The sequence below is a fragment of the Lynx rufus genome, unplaced genomic scaffold (genome assembly GCF_022079265.1).
Source record: "Lynx rufus isolate CCGP_SWC_20201006 ecotype Redwood Valley unplaced genomic scaffold, mLynRuf1.p SCAF_6, whole genome shotgun sequence".
Lineage (NCBI taxonomy): Eukaryota > Metazoa > Chordata > Mammalia > Carnivora > Felidae > Lynx > Lynx rufus.
The window spans coordinates 102,030,257-102,054,035 of record NW_025814878.1 but is presented as its reverse complement, the minus strand read 5'-3'; the positions used below and the strand labels follow the sequence as shown (position 1 = coordinate 102,054,035).

The 23,779-nt window shown below is 43.2% G+C and overlaps 1 protein-coding gene across 1 annotated transcript in view; it reads right to left on the bottom strand.

The window, feature by feature from the left end:
* RCAN2 (regulator of calcineurin 2) overlaps positions 1-23,779 on the bottom strand; it is a 232,889-nt gene that overhangs the window by 178,698 nt on the left and 30,412 nt on the right. The gene's annotated exons all lie outside the window — the stretch shown is intronic.

Sequence of the window (23,779 nt, the reverse complement as noted above, 5' to 3'; positions counted from 1 at the left end):
GATCTCACGGTTCACGAGTTCGAGCTCCGCGTCGGGCTCTGTGCTGACAGCTCAGAGCCTGGAGCCTGTTTCAGATTCTGTGTCTCCCTCTCTCTCTGCCCCTCCTCTGTTTGCACTTTGTCTCGTTCTCAAAAATAAATCAATATTTAAAAAAACCCAAACATTCCTTATGCATGAACACAGTACCTTTAGAAGCTACATAAACTCAGGGCACTAAGATGTCACTCAACACTGACACTCCCAACAGCATGTCACTAACCGAGAAGGGATCCAGTTGCAAAGTTGGTCTCGATATTATTTGGCACCTCAACTACATTTTTCTTCTTCACAGACATTGTATTAAACACCATGTTAGGGTTCCAGATCAGTTGGCCAGAGCCCTTTTCATGTAAAGTGTTCCTGGACCAGGAAGAACGATATGTCCTGGGGTACATTTGAAATCCCTTCTTTTTTCATTAGACCAGGAAACATTTCATAGCAGAGGTTTGGGGCTACCTGTCCTTGTCTTCCGCTTCATTCCAGGCCAACCTTTTCTATAAATCTAAGCAGCTCTTCCTCCTAAAAGCGTTCCCTGCCACAAAGCAAATGCTATTATACGTTCATATAATCGCCCAAGGTTTTACAAACAGCTTGACAGGGCCTGTCTTACTGATTCCTTATATTGCAGCAGCTTGATATATAAGCATTAAAATTCTCATCTTATAGATATCGAAACTAATTTTCAGAGAGGTTAAGTGACTTTCCCGTGGTCAAACAGCTAGTAACAAAATATGCCTAAAGTAGAAGTGTTTGATTCCAATTCTCCGGTTTTTCTTCCCCAACCCCTGGGAATAACTCACAACTATTTCTCTTTCCTAGGTCATTAGGAGGAGTAAAATGTTTAGTTAACAAAACTTCTTCTGCATGACGAATAATAAACACTTAACTCCCTGAGATACTTGCATTTTCAAAGCAGAACGCCAGGTTGCCCAAATCTATAACATCGAGAACGGCGGAAAAGATGTGTTTGTTTCCTAGGGTTGCAAATTACCACAAACCCAGTGCTTTCCAACAACAGAAATGCATTCTCTCACAGTTTTGGAAGCCAGAGGTCTGAAATCAAGGTGCTGGCAAGGTTGGTTCCTTCTGGAGGCTTCAGGGCACAGTCCCTTTCCAAGCCTCTCTCCTAGCTTCTGTGGCTGCTGGCTGTCCTGGATGTGCCCTGACCTACAGACACATCACCCCAATCCCTGCCACCATATTCCTATCACCTTCTCTTCTGCGTTCTCCCCTTCTCCTTTCCTCTTCTCAGGACACTTGTCATTGGATGTGGGGCTCACCCTCATCCAGGAGGATCTTATCTTGAGATCTTTAACTTAATTATATTTGCAATGACACTTTTATCAAATAAAGCCCCGTTCACAGGTTCTGAATGGACCTACCTTTGGAGGTGGGGCACAATTCGAACCACCGCACGAGGGTAACTCCAAAGTGAACACCCCTGTTCCTGGAATACACGAGGCAACTCAGCAATCCTATATCCCACCTGCTATCTTCTAGCCAAAAGCAAATGTCCCGCGTCTGGAAATTTCCTCCAGGTTCTGGATTCCACCTCTGGTTTCCACCTCTAATTGTTGGCTTCCCATCTTTATGTATTCTGCCAAAAACTGGAATTTCTTCTCTACCTTGCCTGTTCATGCGACCACCTCCACTGGGAGGGCTGCCTGGTTTTCACTGGTTTCTCTACCTGGCATGGTCTTCCACTCTCCTGGGTACTTACTCAAGTCCACTGAATCCAGACTTCCAAGAAAGCTCATTGCCCACCCCTCTCATCCTCAACTACCATTTATCTTGAACCAGAATGCTAACATCGGGGAGACATGACTGGTTGCTCTCAGAGGTGAAGGCAGCACTGACCTGCCTGGGAATCAGTTTCTCCCATTAGTTCCTGACAGTTGATGCTTTTCATTGCTTCCTTCTTTCTCTTGCCCCTGCCCTCACATCGGCATCTATTCCTGTGGCCCAGAAATCCCAGGGCATTGTCCATGCCCCACTGCATGTAGGGGAGACCTGGCTCAGGGCTCCCGTGGCCACTATCCCATAGCAGTGGGGCGAAAAGGTGGTACTGGCCATTTTCAAGAAAAAAAAAAATGACCAATACTTGTAAGAAAAGAAAGGCTTCCCTCTGCCTTGGACCCTATTCTCTATGGCCGGTGGCACTTCTTAAAATACCTCCTCCACCGACCACCGGAGGGAGAAACACCCATGATGGTTGTTAAAAATGCACCTTTCTGAGCCCAATTCTAGGCCACTGTAACAGAAACTCTGTGAAAAGACAGAGAACTCAGTTTTTTAGCAAGTTTCCTAGTGATCCTCCTACAACTAGATTCCAAGAACCGTCACCCAGGATAATCAGAGGGACAAAACTCAGCCATGCTTCCTGGCATCAGCAGGCAACTTCTGCTCCCATACAGAAAGAACACTTCCTGCAGCACGAGTTTGCCCACAGTTTCGGATCAGAACCTCCTGGCTCCAGAATCACCTTTCTTCCTCTGTCCTTACGACTCAGGCAGGAACCAGCCCATGGTCTTATCTCTTTCCGCTTTGGTTTTGGGGAAGGTGTTGCCCATCCCTGCAACTGGGCCATTCATTGCCAGTGCCCCCCAAGAGTCTCCTTTGAGTTTTGGAAAGAGGGTCGAGATTTGGGTGCCTTTCCCCATGAGCTCTAATTATCAAAGGTAAGAAGAAGTGCAGAGAGGAAAAAAGAGCCGCACAAGATGCCCCAACCCTTTCCCCAGGAGGAGGTGTGCCTGCCTGACTTTGACTTGTGTAGTGCAGGAGGCTGGTCCGTGCGTGCGGCCCCCAGTCTGAGTATGCTCAGGTCAGTTTCAAAGTAACTTGTGAACTGTGCAAGCGGAGGTAGTGGGTGTCACTTTAATTTCTGCTTGAACATCTCCCTGAAGCTTTCCAAGTCCTCCACAATCATTAGCACATCTTCAGGGACGTGGCAAACGGCTTTAATGGTAAATATACATATACTGATTCACTGGACAATGAAAATACTCATCGTCAAGTCAGATGTCTTTCTTCCACTCCCAGCAGAGCCCAGAGAAGTCGGATGCCTGAGACTTCGCCCTTATAATGAGGTGGAAGCTTGTGGACAGACGCATAAATAAATAAATAAATAAATAAATAAATAAATAAATAAGAAAGCTCTGGAAAACAGTGCTTGTGATTTGGGGAACTTGGTAATGTTGCCACTAACATATTAGGAATGAATGTATCTGAAATGCTGAAGTAGCAGAAGTTTGAGTACAAAACCCAAAAACTTGAAACAACTGGATTCAGCCTACCAACCAGCACCTAGTTACCCAGCACTTATTATGTGCTAAAAAAAATATTTTACATGTGTGTTGTGTGTCTAGATAAGTGTCCGTGTGTGTGTGTGTGTGTGTGTGTGTGTGTGTGTGTGTTGCAATAAAAAAATAATTCTGCAAGCTCCGGCTGCTGGGCAGTTCTTGACCTTGGATGTTTAGCTTTTCAAAGGCCTGCTGGCTAGATTTAGGTTAGTGGGATGTACCATTAAAGGGTGGTATCTAGAATGTATTTTTCATTCCTACCTACCCTTCCCTGCTCCCACACTCTTTAAAATAGATCTTCACACAGAGAGAATTATTAACAGTAGCAAAACTTTTACATGCACAGAAAAAGTTTACAAAAACCTCCCAAGATAATTGTATCCTGCTGCACAGCGACCAAGTGTTCTGGGCCTCTGAGGGGAGGATTTGCTACTTGGTATTTGTGTTTTAGGGCAGGGTATGGGGGTAGTGGTATAATCTCAGAGGAGGTGATCTGGAAGGGGATATTGTTACTCTTTTGATCACAGACCCCGCTGCTTGAAATATTAATCTTTATAACTTCATAACCACTAAGTATTTATATCTAAGGTGCTATACAAAGGTAATTTGCTATAAAGTGAGTACTATACTTTTGCTTATGTTATTTGGGATCTGCTCGTGAAAGCTGTTCTCGAAACCCTGCTTTTGTTCACACTGACCCTCCGGCCTGGTCTAGAGTACCTTACTAGCTATATATTCAATTCTTAAATGTGGCTTGGAATAGAAATTACTCTAGAAATTTAAATAGAATCCACGAAATAAGTATACTTTTAATACAGTTTAGAAATGTAGTTCTTTGATATACATCGAATATATCGGTTTTGAATCTGTCAATTTCTTTCTAATACAAACAAACTATCAGATGTTAAATGTTGCAAAGGCAGAAAAAAAGGTTAACCTGGCAGTAAAATGGAGGGCAGGGTCTAGGAAATCTGAGATATATGACACTGGGCACACTGCTTCCCACATTGTTATATCTGCTTCCCCATGGAAATCTATAGAAACATGCACACACACACACACACACACACACACACAACCCCCTACAAGACTGTACCACAGATATTATTTCCTTTTCCACATACCAGGGGTAAAAGCACCCACTTCCCCAAATTCTGAGCAGTTCTTTCTTCTAAAGAAAACCAGTTACGATCTCATGAGTGTAATTAATTACAAAAAATTAATTGCAAAAATTACACAATAGCTGGATGCAACCTATTTTGCAATAAAAGATGGCATATCAGTAAATTTAATCTGCAAAGATTCATACTACCATCTTATAACAGGCTTGGGAAATTTGGATATGAGAGTGTCCGTGCATACTCAATGTAAAAAAAAAATAAAGATAGATATGTAATTTTCTCAAATAAAGTCATTGCTCCAAATCTCATTAAATTCTGGCAGATATTTCTTGGTCTGTTTCATTTCTTTCTTAGGCTTCAAATACGCTTATCAAAGCCATAAACCTTTGGTCCAGTCCTCACTGATCTCAGCCTTCACAGCATTAATGATTTTGATGGGAGTCCAGGGACGGCTGTTTGAGGTTTATAGCAATTTGAAACAAATGTTTCCATCCACTCTTTCTGTTCATGTTCATATAAGACTCAAGAAACAGGTCTCCTGCTCTGCTTTTAGTAAACCCTTTGCTTTAACGTTAAGTTGTCTGTGAACACTTTAAAAGACACACTTCACACTTTTAGAGGCCACCTTCTTGAATGACTTGGCTACAAATTATCGGTGAACTTTCAGTGTAAATAACAGCATTTTAATCCCTTCTACTTTATGCTTTATTCCCATTATGTTTCAAAAAACTAGACAAGTAGCTGATGGTTTCTCTAAAATAAAAATCACCCTATTTCATTTGGAGACTAGGTATACAATTAGGTATGGGGGGATTCAGGAACAAATATCCAAAAACTAAGTCCTCCGACCTCCACGGTCCACTGAAGGTGACAGAGACCTCTAAAGTTGACCCTAAAACCCCGAAGTCTCATGGGGAGCCTGGGTGGCTCAGTAGGTTAAGCATCTGATTCTTGGTTTCAGCTCAGGTCATGATCTCATGGTTCGTGAGTTCAAGCCCCACATCAAGCTTTGTGCTGACAGTGCAGAGCCCGCTTGGGATTCTCTCTCTCCCTCCCTCTCTCTCTCTGTCTCTCTCTGCCCCTCTCCTGCTCTCTCTCTCTCTCTCTTGCAAAATAAATAAATAAACTTAAAAAAATTTTAAACCCCAAAGTCTGAGCTCCTGGAGCATGGGAGTGAGATGGCATTGTGTCCCAGTACCAGAAAAATATTCAATGGCTCTTTTCCTCATGAACTCTTATCACTGGACTGTTTGGTCAAGCAGCCATAGACTGCCAGTGGGGTGGGGAACAGGGAGGAGGCAGCCAGGGAGATAAAGGCCAAGGTGCAGAAACACAACCCAGTAAGAGGTCCCTTTTAGCATCTTCAGCATAGTCAGATTTACATGAAAGCAGGGTCAAAACTAATGCAGTCAAGAGCCAATGGCAGTATATGCTGCTGATTTTTAAGTATATCTTTCCTCAAACAGGTAGCAACCACTCAAATAAAAGATCTCAGTAAGAAATGAAACTTGGATTTCTCATGAGAGACAACAAAGTAATGATTTAGACCGTTTTAAACAGCTGCTTTATCTAAGTCTCCAAGGAGAATTTCAAGAAGACTCAGGCCTTAAAGCATCCCTCTTTAAAAAGTCCACATTCAAAGAGTAGTAAGGACAGGACAAATACAGTAGTCTGATTGTTCAGAAGAACAAAAGCATCCTTGTTGCCGGGAACTGCTTCATGGACAGGGCACTAGACCTTGAAGGATGAGGATTTTTTAAAATAGTGGTGGAGTCTGGGGGAAAGGAACCCACTTCAGGAGTGATAATTTTGTATCATTTTAATTTTGTATTTGTTGATATCCAGCTTTGTGACAGGGTCAGGAAGTTTGTATTTGTCATAAGTTATTTAGGCGACTTTGTGTGCAACCAAGTTTGGAAACCCATACCTTGACCTACAGCTGTGGTTCTCCCAAGTGTGGTCCCTGGACCCGTAGCCTCAAAATTAGCATGTCCTTGGAACCTGTTAGACAGACAAATGCTCAGGGCCCTCGGTGGAACTATTGAAGCAGAATCCTTAAGGGTGGGGCCTGCGGATTTTAACTAGAAGCCAGGGAAATGGGATGTAGGTGAGGTTTAGACCCACTGGCCTACAGAGATGCCAAAGTTCCCAAGGTGCCTCTTCAGGTGATTCCTGAGAATTTCTGATGCATGGGTAATTTAACAGTACTAGATAAAAAGAAAGGTGAGGGGCGCCAGGGTGACCCAGGTTAGGCGTTCGACTCTTGATCTCGGCTCACATCATGATCTCATGGTTCGTAGGACTGAGCCCCGCATCGGGCTCCATGCTGACAGCGTGAAGACTGCTTGGGAGTCTCTCCTTCTCTCTCTCTCTGCCTCTCCCCGACTCATGCACGCGCACACGCTCTTTCTCTCTCTCTTTTTAAAATTTTTTTTTCAACGTTTATTTATTTTTGGGACAGAGAGAGACAGAGCATGAACGGGGGAGGGGCAGAGAGAGAGGGAGACACAGAATCGGAAACAGGCTCCAGGCTCTGAGCCATCAGCCCAGAGCCTGACGCGGGGCTTGAACTCCCGGACCGCGAGATCGTGACCTGGCCGAAGTCGGACGCTTAACCGACTGCGCCACCCAGGCGCCCCTCTCTCTCTCTTTTTAAAAAGGTAATATTAAAGAGGTTAGAGTGGAAGAGAGCCAAAGCATAAAAGACTCTTGAAAACTGAGAACAAACTGAGGGTTGATGGGAGGTGGGAGGGCGGGGAGGGTGGGCGATGGGTATTGAGGAGGGCACCTGTTGGGATGAGCACTGGGTGTTGTATGGAAACCAATTTGACAATAAACTTCATATATTGAAAACATAAAATAAAATCAAATAAAAAGGTAATATTGACTGTAGTTTACAGTAAACTACAAAAAATTAAAAAAATAAAGGTGAGATTACATAATCTTACAGAGGGGCCGATCTTTAGAAGCATGCCCCTAAAGGAAGAGAGAAGAAAAGGAATAATACGGATGGGGGACTGTATAAAACTAAAACCTTTGTGTGTCCCGAAGAAGTATAATGAAACAAGACATTGGAGATTAAAACGGAATGGTACTGGCCGAGGCTGAAACCGCTCATCTGGAAGAAGCAGCTTTGATTTTTCAAAGTCGTCAATACGTCGAGATTGATATTTACAAAACCCGTGATTATTCTCTCAGGAGGGAAGCTGTTTATAAAACAACTTCTGAGGATTTTCTGGTCGGAGTCCTTCTGGAACCAGGCACATCTTCCTTCCTAGGCAGCCTGTGTCCGATACCCTGAAGAGACAGCTTTCGCTGACAGTGTGCCTATTACTCCCCTACGGGTAGCTCCCACTGCTCTGTTGCACATTCTTCTGTCCAGGTACCTGTTTACATGTTTAGAGCCATCCGATACGAGGCTAAACAGCTGTGATGTCTGCAGGCTCTTCGTGGTAACCTGCTGCAGATGGGGCCAGCTGGTGAGCTGTTCACCCCGCTACACGGGCTCTCTTTGTCCTGCTGTGGAAGATGGTGGCTCATTAGCTCACCCTGGCCTCCCTTCTGTTAGAAAAGCAGAACCGGATGTGCTGCCCTTCATGTACCGAAGATTCTGCTAGGAGGGAAGCGTGTCTAATTTTGAATATTTCCAGCACTGCTCCTATTTCTGGGAATGGTGACAGATTGAAGTTCAGTGCCACCACTAGGATGCCTAGTGCAGCGACCAAGGTTAGGGTACCGTTCCCGCCAGCCAAAGAGAGCAAAGCTGCCAGCCCACACAGAGAAGAGACTCACTTGCTTGGCCTCTCCATTTGATGCTCTATGTGACCGAGCATAACCAGATAAAAAGGAATACAAAAAAGATCGGTTAGGGGCTTGGCAAGGAACGACATTTCTGCATGGTTTGTTGTTGTTGCTTCTTCGAGCAGGAAGTAGTTTGACCAAGAAAAATGCCACCTTCCTAGGGATGCTTGGCCTCATGTTTACTCCTGCACGTTGCTTTTGCATGTCAGAAAATCAAGAGGAGCGAAGAAAGGGCCAACCCTCACCTAGGATCTTGGGACCTGAGACATTGCAGGGCCCATGACTTTCATAGTGTGAGGTCAAACCACAAAAATCCAAACCCAGATCACTTGCCATTCGGCTGTCTTTTAAATTATGCAAATAGAGTAGATTCCTTAGATGTTGATTCATTTGAATGCAAAAGTTATCTTGGAGTTTTTAGAAACACAGTTCGTAAATATTAGGAATTCTGTGTAAAGGAAGGGAATAGTCTAAAATGATTTTTCAATGTTCTCATCCAGTCCCAGAATCCTACTGATTCACTTGCTTTTGTATACAACTCTACGAGCAAATATGAATGCAATAACTAAAAATTACATTTAGTAGATACATAAAGGTTATATATATAATAAGACCAGAAATATTATTACAGAGTCTGTTCTTACATTATTATTCGCCTTTCGAAGGTTTCTTAATTCCTTTATGGATTTTAAATACCACTTAATCACTTCTGGCTGCAGTTCAATTCATATATTCAATTGATCTGTATGGCAATGCACTTCTAAAACATATGCTATAGATATTTACAACCAGACTCCATACTTTCATTCCACAATGTCAAGAGAGGAGAGGCCAAAAAGGATGAACTGCAGTTTGTATCCATGCAAGTCCTAGACCATTTTCTCCAAAAGCACTTCTGTAACAGGCTCTCAAAAGCCTTCCTTCCCTCTTTCCCTTCCTTCCTTCCTTCCTTCCTCCCTTCCTTCCTTCCTTCCCTCTTTCCTTCCTCCCTCACTCCCTCCCTGGGTGCCTCCCTATGCAGAAAGAGCCTGTCATCTACCAGGAACTATGCCAATGTTTTACTCTCTTTCATCTTTTACACATTTTTCTCCATGTAAAAGTTCAAAAAATATTTTTGCCCAACGCTTTGAGATAGCAGGTGATGTGAGATATATCAATAACAGACCCCATTCTTTCTGAAGTTGATTAGGATTTGCTAAAAAGCGTGATAGTAAACAACACATCAGGATGCTCTGTCTCTCTCTGTCCCAAAAAAAATAAATAAACATTGAAAAAAAAATTAAAAAGAAAAAAAAAGGGGGCGCCTGGGTGGCGCAGTCGGTTGAGCGTCCCACTTCAGCCAGGTCATGATCTCGCGGTCTGTGAGTTCGAGCCCCGCGTCAGGCTCTGGGCTGATGGCTCAGAGCCTGGAGCCTGTTTCCGATTCTGTGTCTCCCTCTCTCTCTGCCCCTCCTCCGTTCATGCTCTGTCTCTCTCTGTCCCAAAAAAAAAAATAAATAAACATTGAAAAAAAAATTAAAAAAAAAAAAAAAAAACAACAACACATCAGGTATTTGACATCGTATGTCTCCACCTTCTGGCCACAAGGCAGAAAGGCATATGCCTGAAAGATAGTGAACCAGTTCTGGGAACGGACCAGCTTTTACAAATGGAATCTCTTGGCTGTTACTACAGTGTTCAAATATTTTCTGAAAGCCTCGTCTGGGTGTGGTTCCAGATAAGAAGCAGACTCATAAGAATAGTTGGTAGGAAACATGATTTTCTTATTTTGTGAAAAACCCTACCTTATATAAGAGTAAATCTTTGAACAATCCAAGCGCACATAGCTTAACAATGTTGTTTGCAAAATACTCAAATGTTAACAAGGATAATATGATGTTGAGCCATTTGTCAATTTGTGGTTTTCAAAGTCCTTTCATATCCATGACGTTGGTCATCATTACCATGGAAAGGTGGCTGGGTGGGGGGGGGGGTGGGTGCCGGGGTGGCTCAGTCAGTTCAGCATCAGACTTCGGCTCAGATTTGTGAGTTCTAGCCCCACATGTGGCTCACTGCTCTCAGTGCAGAGCTTGCTTCAGAGCCTCTGTCCCTCCCGCTCTCTGCCCCTGCCCCGCTCACACTCTCTCTTTCAAAAAAGAAAGGTGGCTGGCACATGTAAGAAACAGAGTTGGGGAGAGAACTCACGGGTTTTATAGTTCAACAGGGACAGGTGTGCTTATCAGCAACTCCATTTTTTTCCCACGTAACCATAAACAAATACCTTAAACTTCTGAAGACACTTACTTCAAATATCAAACAGTGAGAAGAGCCTGTGGTGGCGGGGAAGATCACACAGGGTATATAGCTTATTTAAAAGTACAGAGAGGGGCGCCTGGGTGGCGCAGTCGGTTAAGCATCCGACTTCAGCCAGGTCACGATCTCGCGGTCCGGGAGTTCGAGCCCCGCGTCAGGCTCTGGGCTGATGGCTCAGAGCCTGGAGCCTGTTTCCGATTCTGCGTCTCCCTCTCTCTCTGCCCCTCCCCCGTTCATGCTTTGTCTCTCTCTGTCCCAAAAATAAAAAAAAAAAAAAAAAAAAAAAAGTAAAAGTACAGAGAATGCCCGATGACAGATGAACAGATACACCAAATGAAGTACAGCAGTCCCTCCCTTTACCCACGGTTTTGCTTTCCACGGTTTCAGTCACCCATGGTCAACTGAGGCCTGGAAATGGATCTCCTTCTGCTGACATAATCAGGAGGTCAACAGCAGCCTCACACCACATCACAGGGTCTATGTCATTGCTCTCACCCCATCTCATCACGTGGGCACGTTTTCATCCCACACCGTCACCAGAAGGAGGCTGAGTGCGGCACAAAATATTTTGAGAGAGACAGAGAGAGACCATATTTGCATAACTTTCATTACAGCACATTGTACAATTATTCTGTTTTATTACCAGTTACTATTAATCTCCTACTGTGCCTAACTTATAAATTAAATGTTACCATAGGTATGTATGAATAGGATAAAAATATTGTACCTCTAGGGGTCAGCACTATCCGTGGTTTTGGGCATCCGCTGGGAGTCTTAGAACGTGCGCCCCACGGATAAGAGGGGACTAGAAATATTGTTCGGTCTTAAAAAGGAAAGAAATCCCGGCACATGCCACATTAATGAATCTTGAGGACATGATGCTAAATGAAATAAGCCAGACACAAAAGGACAGATACGGCATGATTCCACTTAGCTGGAGAACCGAGAGTAACCAAAGTCATAGAGACAGACAGTAGAATCAAGGTTAGCAGGGGATGGGGGGGAGGAAGGAATGGGGAATCAGTTTAATGGTATAGAGTTTCAGTTTTACAAGGTGAAAACATTCTGAGAGACAGCTGGCTCATGATGGCTGCACAACAGTGTGACTGTACTTAACAGTCACACTTAATGGTTAAAGCGGCCAATTTTACATTGTATCTATTCAGCACATACAAAACATTAGAGAGATACCTAGCCCTTGGGGAACAGAAGCGCCTAGAAGCTGTAACAGCTCCCCTACTTGGCTGTATCACTGCCATGGATCATTTAACGATGATATGAAGGCTAGGGCTTTCAACGTTTATTTATTTTTGGGACAGAGAGAGACAGAGCATGAACGGGGGAGGGGCAGAGAGAGAGGGAGACACAGAATCAGAAACAGGCTCCAGGCTCTGAGCCATCAGCCCAGAGCCTGACGCGGGGCTCGAACTCCCGGACCGCGAGATCGTGACCTGGCTGAAGTCGGACGCTTAACCGACTGCGCCACCCAGGCGCCCCAAGGCTAGGGCTTTCAATGATGGGCCTAGGTCTCTCCTCTGTGGCAAAGTAAGTTACCAGACCCTTCCAGCAGACTAACCGAGGTATGTATGTCCATAGGAGTTTTTAATGTTTAGAAACAGTCCAATGGCCTTGCACCCTGATGTGGGATATGCTATCTAAGAACACAGGGGTCAAATCCACTAAAGACAAGTTTTAAACTTTCTGGTAAATTTGAACAGAATGTGGCTTCCATTGCTTGTCTTACTTTAGGTGAGATAGATTTTTAGTGTAATAAGTCATATCCAGCACCCTCCTTGTGCTCTGACCCATAAGGAAACATGGCTGACATCACTCCATTACATAGCGGCTGGTGCCTCCCTCTGCCACGTATAACCTCGAGTTTTCAAAGGCGGTGTCAATGGCTGAGTCTAGGAGGTGGCTCAGGCTATAAAACTGAGTCCAAAATTGTCATTTAGTCATAGAATTATGACCAAAATATTTTAAATCATCCACACTAATAAACCAGATAGGTTTCATCAAGAGACCAGGTCCCTGAGTAGTAGATTTTTGGGTATCCTGCTTGGTGTGTCAGGAAAGTCCTAAATCTGTGTCGCCCTCGCAAAAGGTGGTGACGGAAGGCCTGGCAGGCAGAGCACAACAGAGCGGAGGGAAGTGGGGAGAGCGTATGTGCAGCATTTACTGAAGGGAGCCAAAACCCATCTCCAGCAAAGCATCAATAGGCGTTGGATGGGGTATTCCGTGAAGTCCCTTACTCACGTGAAGACGCTCAAACATTTCACCATAGGGTTCTGAGGTTCTAGACAGAATAAGCAAACACCTCAGAAGGCCTGAATTAGAGACAGAATTGTTGCCCCCTAAAAAACAACTTGACAAAAATATTAAGAAGGGTCTGTTACAATTTTCTTCATCCATGAATCATTCAAGAACTCTTAGTGACCTTTTTAAACTTTAAATCAGAGTGTCAAATAAAAATTATTGATTGTAATTGCAGCTACTATTTATGAACACTTATTCTGTGTTTTCCTACATTCTAACTCTCCTGACATTTGACATACGAAGGACCAAGGGTCAGAGATATTAAGGAACTTCTGCAAGGCCACAGTTACTAAGTGGCAGAGCTGGGTTTTCAGCCCAGTCTGTCTGTCTCCAAAGCCTGTGCAATTATCTACTGGATCTACCTTAGGTTTTTAGTGTGGAGTTAGCTCATTCTTTAGTATTTTCAAAAAAATATATTGGGGCGCCTGGGAGGCTCAGTCAGTTGAGCATCTGACTTCAGCTCAGGTCATGATCTCGCGATCTGTGGGTTCGAGCCCCGCGTCGGGCTCTGTGCTGACAGCTCGGAGCCTGGAGCCTGCTTCAGATTCTGTGTCTCCCCCTCTCTCTGCCCCTCCCCTGCTCACGTTCTGTCTCTCTCTGTCTCTCAAAAATGAATAAATGTTAAAAAAAAATTAAAAAAAAAAAAAAGAAGCCGAGTGGAAACATGGTTTTCCTCACCAGATTTAATTTCAGAGAGCAAAGACAGAGTCCTTTTGCTCTTTGCATCTGCGCTTCTGGTTCAGTGCCTGAAATTGAGATGTTGGAATCAATCCATGAATCAATGGACTCCACACAACTAAATTAAAAGAGTGTTGCCAGAAAATACTGATCAATACAGATCATGGGCAGCCACCTCCAGTGGCTCAAGTCACCTCCAGTGAATGAAAAAAAAGTCATCAGTCTCTACCTTGCGAATATTTTTATGTTAGAAAAATATTCCCTACTAATGCCCTTGCCCCCTCAGGGACAAAGCGGTGTGAGCAGTGGCCATATGTGATGGACCTGAAGGAGATGAGGCGGTCTGGAGGGAAGGGAAGGCAGCAACAGTAGCCCTGAAGCCTAGCACAGTGCCTGGTGCATGCAAGTGTTTGGTAAATATGTAAATGAACTGATGAACCAGGGCACAATAGCAGGTCTGCCCTTAGAAAGACAATAAGGGCACAGGAAGCAACAGACCATCACAGGGGACCTCATTCCTCCCGTAAGACAGGGGCAGCCCCCTGGACACCCTTGGAGAGGCACTGTTTCCAGAAGAAGCACTACTCAGGTACTCACACCTGCCTAACCTATTCAGCTGATCCTCAGGTTGCAAAAGATAGCAAAGTTATAGGCAAAGTTGTTAGAAAATGTAGTAAATTCTCAATGATTTAAGTGCTGGTAATTTCATTTGTGGATTACTTGAGTTAATGTTGCTTTTTTTTTTCCCCCTGCTTACGTCATTTCATTGTTCTTTGGTCCTTCCACCATGACAGGGAAACAAAACTAAATTATATCTAGAAAGCCAGAACACAGCAGCTATTTCAAGGAGGTTTTCAGCATACCAACCTTTCCCCACCCTTACTCAATAATTCTGAACGGCTTATTGTTGTTATTTCATGCATTTCAAGTTCCTCAAACTAACATATAAGAGTGGCATAGTTTAACTGCTTCTTGTACCAAACCAACCTTTTTGCTGTCCATTGGTATCTCTGAAATAAGACTTGTGAATACATTTTCATTTCAGCATACTGGTCCATTCATTCATTCATCAACAAAATGGATACAGACACGGAGAATAGCGCAGGAGGCAGTTCAGACAAGGTCCTTCTCTCATGGAGAGAGAAGCCATTTTTAAGCCATTTTTTTATCAGATCATTTTCAAGTAGAGAAAGAAAAAGGGATATGAGAGTAAATCTGACCTCTAAGGATGAGACATTAAAGTTGAGATACGAATGAAAAGAAGCACCCAATCCTATAACGACCAAGAAGAGACTCTGCAGAAGAAAGAAGAGCTGGTTTAAGGAAGACAGAGAGAGAAGGAGAGAGAGAGGGAAGGAGAGAGAGAGGGAAGGAGAGAGAGGGACTATGTGGCCGAAACAGAATGGGCAAGGAGGAGAACAGTATGAGATAATATTTGAAAGATTGGCAGGGCATAATCAGAGTAAAGAGTTTTGAACTTTACTCTAAGTATGATGGGAAGTGATTGGAGAGCTTTAAATAAAGAACTGACGTAATCATCATACTTGGAATTTGCAGAGGTTTCATTGGCTGCCAGGAGCATGGCTTGCAGACAACCCAACAGCAGAATCAGGAGTACCAGCCAGAAGACTACCGAAGGCAAGAGACAATGGTGTCTTAATCTAAAATGATAGTGGTAGAAACAGAATGAAGAAGTCTGATCTAGGATTTTTTAAGACTTGTATAGAGATTATATGTTAAGGAGAGGAAAAGGAAGAAAGATTTCTTATTTGAATAACCCAGTAAGTGGTAATGGTGTTTATGGAGACGTAGTGGGACACACAAGCTTCCTGAGAGGTTACCAGAAGGTCTGCTTCGCCCGCATTAAGTTTGAGAAGAAGTTTCAACTCACATGGAAGTGTCCAGTGGACAATTAAATCTTTGAGTCTGGAGTTTCTGGGGTGTAGTCAAGGCTAGAGGTAGACAGTGATGGGGTCACTGGCCATGACATGGCTGAGTGAGATCACTTATGGAGAATATATAAATAAATAATGGGAGGTGGCTGATAACTTGCCTACGGGGCACCGCAAGTTCAGCTTAGAGAAAGGAAGAGAATAGAGCACTGAGAAGAAGTAGTCGGTGAGGAAAGACAAATGGAGATTACAGTGTGATGAAAGACAAAAGAATTTTGAGGAGGAAGTAATAGTCAACTTTGTCATATGTTTTTGAGAGGTCAAGAATGATATGGATAGGGGGGCCTGGGTGGCTCAGTCAGTTAAGTGTCTGACTTCAGCTCAGGTCATGATCTCACGGTCCATGATTTCGAGTCCTGTGTCAGGCCCTGTACTGACAGCTCAGAGCCTGGAGCCTGCTTCAGATTCTGTGTCTCCCTCTCTCTCTGCCCCTCCCCCACTCATACTCTGTCTCTATCAAAAAATGAATAAATATTAAAAATAAAACTTTCAAAAAAGAATGATATGGATAAAGATAACTATTGAGTTTGGCAACATGAAGGTCATTATCACTTTGATGAGAGCTTCCTACTGGAGTAACAGGGAGAAATGTCTGGTTGGTAGCAGGCTGAGGAATCCACATGAGGTAGGGAGACAGCGATTATAGAAAACTCTTGCAAGAAGATTTTCTGTGAAGCAGACAGAAGAAATAGTTGAAAAAAGACATAAGGCAGAGATGAGACTGTTTCGTTTCAAGGACAGGAGATATCTCTATATGCTGATAGGAATAACCTAGTAGAAAGAAAGCAATTCATCATGTAGGGGTGAAGGCTCACTTTAGGTACAAAAAGTTTGGGAGGCAAGAGGGGTTGGGACTGTGAAAAGGTTGGGCCCTTGCTGGGAGCAGAGATATTTCCACCTCTACAAAAGGAGACAAGGCAGAGAGCGTGAGTTAACATAAAACCAGGTTGGTATACTTGGAGGTGTGAAGGTAAGGGTGGAGAGTTTCTGCTCGTTTCTCGGGGAAGCATGATGCAACATCATTATCTGAGACCGGGTTTGGAGGAAAGATGAAAGTGTGAAGCAACCATTTTAGAGAGTGAAAAAGTGAACACCTACGGCAGAAATACCAGTAGTACTAAATGTCCAATTGTGGTGTCTAATAATGAATATAAACTAGGATCAGTCATTCAGTTGTGTGTTTTTCTCTAGCAGCTGTTCATGCGCAGACTCCTGAATTGGGGCAAGCTAGGGTAAAGGCTTTTCCAAGAAAGTATAAGACAGCAAACGCACTGAGGGCATTCTGAAGGAAGCCATTATAGTAACAGGTCATGACCTTTAGGCTGGTGAGGAGGTAGTAAGGTCATGAAAAAGGATAGACTGGACATCTGTCCTAAAAGACTTGAGGCACTCAAGAATTGCTAGAGTAGAAACGTGTCAGGGCGCCTGGGTGGCTGACGCAGTTAAGCATCCAACTCTTAATTTCGGCTCAGGTCATGAGCTCACAAGATTGAGCCCACATTGAGCCCCGCCTCGGGTTCTGTGCTGACAGTGCAGAGCTTGCTTGGGATTCTTCTCTCCCTCTCTCTCTGCCCCTCTCCCTCCCCCTCTCTGAAAATAAATAAATAAACATAAAAAATGTGTGAGTACATAAAGGATAAGAAGTGGGATGCTTGGAGTTAAAAACAAACAAACAAACAGGGAATGATTTGCTTTATCACCTCTTCTTAGTGTAGCCCTAGTTCTAAACCCTAGGAGATTGAACTTGGCTACTCTTCATACTTTCTGTATGCCCTTGGGCAAGCCGTGTAATATCTCTGAGCTCCTATCTATAAAATAGAGATAATCGTCCTTTCCTATTACTTAGAAGGTTACAGATAACATATGTAAAGCTATTACTACTTGGCAGGTGTTCAATCTTGGCTGCTATTTATAATGATTTTCATTATAACACACAGAATGTGGCTGTCCCTACATTATGTGTAATATAATGTATATATAATAATATGTGAATAGATTGCTCTTCTCTTGTAACTCAGGTTCCTGATTTTTGCAGCCTTTTTAAAAAATCTTTCTCTTGGCAGACTGGTAACTATCACTCCTGTGGCTATCAGGAGTGGAAACCAGCTTCTGAGCCCCTATAAATGCCTGCGGCAGGAGATGAGACCCATCAGGGAGTCAAGCATCTCCCACTGATGCTTCTTTTGTGATGCTTCTTTCCCTATTCAGAATTCTATTTTAATGGCTTCAGGCCCTCCTGTGTTGTGCCAGATACTTGAGTTTTGGCCTCGGTAAGAGTTACTGTTGTTGTTGGTTTTTTTCACTATTCTGCCATCTGAATGAAGGAGTATCTCATACAGGTATGTGGCAAAAATAAAAAAAGGAAGTACCCATACATTGTTGAGTATATTTGATTTCATCTATATTAAAACAAACAAACCAATAAAGAACACTGTAACACGGAAATAAATGAGATGGGAGTCCAGTGTTCTGTGACTCTGTGGGCTAATAATGCTTCTCATTTAGGCTCCCTGTTGGGTGTTCCCCTGGTTATGCTTACATCACTAACGGTAACTTAAGAGTTCATAGAATGGGGAAAAAAAGGCTTTGTCTAGACCATTAATGACCTTCCCCATCTGTAGCTGATGCCACAATTCATTCTCTGGATTTAAATTTAGCCTACACAGTTATCAAGAGGAATTAATAAAGTTATCCATTCCATTTAAATTTGCAATTTATTTCCAAATGTCTAAATAACTTAAAGCCAAATGAACCAAGAACCACTTATAAAGAAATCCCTTAATTTTGTCTTCTTACACTTAATTCCTTTTCTTAACATTTAAAAACTCTTTAACCAAAACTGCTGTTGTAATAAGGTGCAACGAATAAGCTGGGTAGTATTAAAGATTTAACTTCTACTAACGAAAAGCACTTTCACTGATACTGGCAGAATATATAAGTAAAAAAGAGAGAGAGAGAGAGAGAGAGAGTGGGGCGCCTGGGTGGCTCAGCTGGGTAGGCGTCCAACTTCAGCTCAGGTCATGATCTCATGACTAGTGAGTTCAAGCCCCACATGGGGCTCTGTGTTGACAGGTCAGAGCCTGGAGCCTGCTGCAGATTCTGTGTCTCTGGCTCTCTCTATCCCTCCCCCACTAGTGTTCTCTCCCTCCCTCCCTCTCTCTCTCTCTCAAAAATAAATAAACATTAAAACACTTTTTTTTAAAAGCAACAAAACTTTATTATAAAAAAAATTCGGGGTGCCTGCATGGCTGTCGGTCGAGCGTCCGACTTCAGCTCAGGTCATGGTCTTGCAGTTCGTGAGTTTGAGCCCCGTGTCGGGCTCTGTGCTAACAAACAGCTCAGGGCCTGGAGCCTGCTTCCGATTCTGTATCTCTCTCTCTCTCTCTCTCTCCCCCTCCCCTGCTCATGCTCTGCCTCTCTCTGACTCTCAAAAATAAATAAATGTTAAAAAAAATTTAAAAAAACAAAAAGATTCCCCCTAGGAGGAAAGAGGCAACAATGGATCAAAAGGTTCTCAGAGACAAACTGAATGAAAATAAAACATAAGCAGAAGACTGTGTGTCTTTTAAAGAACAAATAACATCTCGGAAACACAGTAATAATCGGTCAGTACTTAAATACATTAATTAGGTTCATCAGATTAGGAAATCCAGATAGATACCTTGCTTAGATTTTTAGTGGAAAATTCCCTCCAGTTCTGTGGGGCACTTAAAAGTCCTCTCGTAACTTGTGGATTAGCTTACCTGGAAGACATCATTGAATCTTGGAGCAACAATCAATCTTTGTTGTATCAATGGAACTGCAGCGTGAGTGCAATTTCACAAATGTAAGGGTTTGGGGTTTTTTGTTTTAACTTTAGGGTTGTAAAAAACCCTTGAGGAGCAGCATATGTTGATTGATGTTTTAGATCAAAGTTGACTCCAGTGGGGAGCACCAAATGCCCCTTCCCTGTCTTTTCTCTCTGCCACCTGCAGAGGATGCTGACATGAGAAGATTCTGGGAGAAGACGTCTCTCATGGTTACGGAGCAGAGCACACAGTTCCGAACTACCGCTTACCAACTGGCCGGATCAACCCCTGGCAGAGTGGAGGTGCGGCTTCCTTGAATGATACAGGAGCGCTGTATCGTTCCTCACTCTGGTATCACTGGTGGACCGGAGTGAGGGATGGGACCCAGACAGACTTGGTGACCAGTCCCAGAGTTTTTTCCCCATCACTTTGGTTCTGGTGACAAGACCATGAGGCCGGCCATCTGGCCCTGAAAAAGAGTCATGAAGTGCCTGTTTCTATTTAAAAACATTCAGAGATACTACAAGGTGGGAAGGAGTTGGGGGTAATCTGCCAATCGGTGGGGACCCAGAACACAGTGCATTCGAAACCAAATTAGAGATGAACATGCCAGTAGGTTGAGTTATCTTTTGATGCTAAATGTACTAAGTGCTCATTTTGCAGAGCACCCTGGTATCGTGAATTATACAAAGATAAACGAGGCATAGAGGCTCCACTAGTATAAGTGGGAGATAAACCGGAATGACAAAACTGCAAAGGCCTTGTAGAGTATGGTGAGGGCTAGAAGTTTCCAGACCACTAGCTGTGGGAGTGAAAGGTGGGAAAGGCTACTCATGGATAGACAGATAGATGACAAGGGACTTCCTGGAAGGTGGCTCATCTGAACTGGTCTTGGAAAATGGGCCATATTTTAATTAGTAGAGACAGAGGAGAAAGTGAATGATGGAAATGGAAAGAAGTGCATCGCGATGGGTGAGCGAAGGTTGTGTGTCCAGGGATGATGAATTCCAAATTGGGCTGGACTGTAGATGAGCTGCAGGGCTGTAGAGTGGTACACAGGCCTCGAAAAGTAGTCTGAGACCCGGTCATGCAGGTGTCCTCTGTCTCCTGAGCCAAGGAGCTTGAGCTTTATTCCGTGGAATGGTTTTGGAGAAGAGCAATATAGCCCGGCCTGTGGTTAGGAATATGGCGCTGGCCACTGTGCAGAAAACAGAGACAGGCTCCCCCAAAGATGCCTGCATTCTCCACACGAGAGGGGCCAAGCTAATGAGGGCAAAAGCAGGGCACTGGCTACAGGAATGGCTTGAGAGATATACAATCACGATACTTAAAATACGCTGGTAAGGAGAACGGTCGTAATCAAAAGTGCCTCTAGAACTATTGTGATGCACTTGCCAGACGGTGACACCACTAATCAGGTTAGAAATACAGGAAGAGGCCCAGGAATGAAACTGTAGGGCCGGCGAGTTCAGCCGTGGACCCGCGAGGTTTCAGGCATTACCGGTGCAGGTGGGTGAAGGAACTCGGTTGACACACCGGGCTGAGGTAACACCGAGAGCATCTAGTAGACCAGACACTGGGGACAATGCTGAGAGAGAAAAGAAAAATATCACAGACGCCGGTATTGGAGGACTGGGTAGAGAAAAAGGATCTAGCAAAGAAGACCGAAGAAGAAAGGCAGGGTAAAATTAGGAGAACAGGTGCCTGGCGCGTGGGTGACACCCAGTGACTAGAACAAAAGAAAAAAAGAGACATAATAAACCGGGATAGTGCCCTGACACAGAGATTTTAAAAGATGGTTATTTTAATAAAGGAGTGATCGTATATGGTAAAAGGGTGGACTTTATTGTATGCGAATTATATCCAAACAAAGCTAGCATGGAAAAAGATTAAAGGGATAATTGATTGTGTGAGATGATACAGAAAAATTAAGGAGACTCAGGGCTGAGATGAGGCCAGAGGAGTCATCAGTGGGCGATACGAATAACCTCTAAAAGAGCAATCCAGTAGAGAAGGAATGGCAGAAATTGAACCACTGGATGCAAAATGGGGGTTGAAAAGTGGAAAGATCTAGTCTTTTACCTTTACACTAATAAGTTCAATATCTCTTACTGTTTTTTTAACACTTATTTATTTTTGAGAGAGAGAGAGAGAGAGAGAGAGCACATGGGAGACAGAATCTGAAGTGGGCTCAGTGCTCACAACAGAGAGCTCAGTGTGGGCTGGAACTCGCAGAACTCAAGATTACGACCTGAGCCAAAGTTGGACACATGACCCACTGAGCCACCCAAGGCACCCCTCTTCCTGCTTTATATTTAGTATAAAAACAATACATTGTTACTGTGAAGTAACTGGAAAATGTGGAGGGGCTTTAAAAAAAAAAACAGGACTTGGGGCACCTGGGTGGCTCAGTCGGTTGAGCGTCCGACTTCAGCTCAGGTCACGATCTCACAGTTCATGAGTTCGAGCCCCGCGTCAGGCTCTGGGCTGATGGCTCAGAACCTGGAGCCTGCTTCCGATTCTGTGTCTCCCTCTCTCTCTGCCCCTCTCCCATTCATGCTGTCTCTATCTCAAAAATAAATAAACATTAAAAAAAATTAAAAAAAAGGACAAAATGAAAAAAAAAATCCAATTTTCTACCATACTGAGATAACAATGGTTAATGTGATGGATTTATTTCAATAAATTTTTTCTGGACTTATTATTTATAAGACTTAAAATCATGTGAAAACTTCAGTTTTATATCTAGAGGTTTTAAAAATTTTTTTTAATGTTTATTTTATTTTTTGAGAGAGAGAGACAGACAGACAGAGTGTTGAGCAGGGGAGGGGCACAGAAAGAGGGAGACACAGAATCCGAAGCAGCCTCCAGGAGCTGAGCACAGAGCCCGATGCAGGGCTCGAACCCACTAACTGCAAGATCATGACCTGAGCTGAAGTTGGACACTTAATCGACTGAGCAGCCCAGGCGACCTTCTAGGGTTTTTAAAATTTATTTATTTTGAAAGAGAGAGCGCACACGTACACACAAGCTGGAGGAGACTGAGAGAGAGGGAGAGAAAATCCCAAGCAGGCCCCGCAGTGTCACCACAGGGCCTGATGTGGGACTCGAACTCATGAACTGAGATATCAAGACATGATACTACATCAAGAGTTGGTCGCTTAACTGACAGAGCCCCCCAGGCACCCCTATAGCTAGTTTAAAAACAAAAGAAAACAAAACAAAACCGTTCAATCTTACAGCGTTTACCATTGTATGGATCTGTCATCATTTAAGAAATCATTCTCCTATGGCTAGACTGGTTTATCTCCCCTTTAGTTATTTTGCTATTTTCATTGTAATGAATATATTTATTCCTAAGTCTTTATCCAATACCGTTTCCTTAGAAAATATACTTAGATGGGGAATTGCCGTGTCAAAATACATGGCCATTTTTATGACTCCTGCTGCATTACCAAGCAGATTTTCAGAAAGATGGTACCAATTTACAATCCTTCAAGCAAGGATTCATTGCACGTTCTCCCCTACTGAGTATTTTCATTTTCTTTTCACTCACTTTGCCTATTTGAGAGATAAAAACAATATCTCACTGTTGGTTTAATTTACATATCTTAGCTCAGAGAGCTCTCAAATAAGATTCTCCTTGAAGATCTGTGATTTGTTTCTAAGCTCCCTGATTAAAAAGGCAACAGAGGAACACAAATTGATGAAGAAAGATTATGAAAATGAACACAGATTCAAATTTCGTTCTATAAAGCCAAAAGAGGGACGTATCAATTTGGACAAAGAGAAATTAGCTCTTCATTTATGATAACCAAGTACCGTAGGGAAAGAATCTGCCTCCCGTTCAGTTGTTAGTAATCCTTCTGGTCATTTTCTGAATTCCCTGTTCTTCCCCAAACAATCACAGGAACTGGGGTAAAATACTGATACATCAATTTTTTCGTATTCTTTATATACATCTCATTGACATGATCCATAGTCCATTTCACTTGTGGTGGTGTATTTCTAAGAAACAGGCTAAAATTATTTCCTAAGTATTTGTACTAAAGGTCTAATGATACTGGAACAGAAATAAAGCTGCCATTTCCTAAGAGACAGGCACTGTGCCACGGATGTACATGTACTATTGACTCTTACAACACTTCATAGAGGAAACTATCAGGCCCATTTCTCTGATGAGAAAACTGAGGCTCAGAGAGATTTTTTTTTGCTGTGTCCTCAGCCACACAGCTATTCATTCGATGATGTGAAACTCCAGTCCAGCTGCTGGTGCACTCTCCCTCATATCCCACCCTCATTTTGTATGTCATTTTATGTCATTAATAAGCTGCGAGGCAAGTTAGTATCATTATCTTTATTAACCTTATTTGAACTTCAAGAACAGCAAAGTATTATAATATAGCAATTCCACCGTATCTCAACAAAACATCTTGAATACTGTAGTGGGCTAACGTTTATTATTACGACGAGATCAGAGAAAAATAACTTGA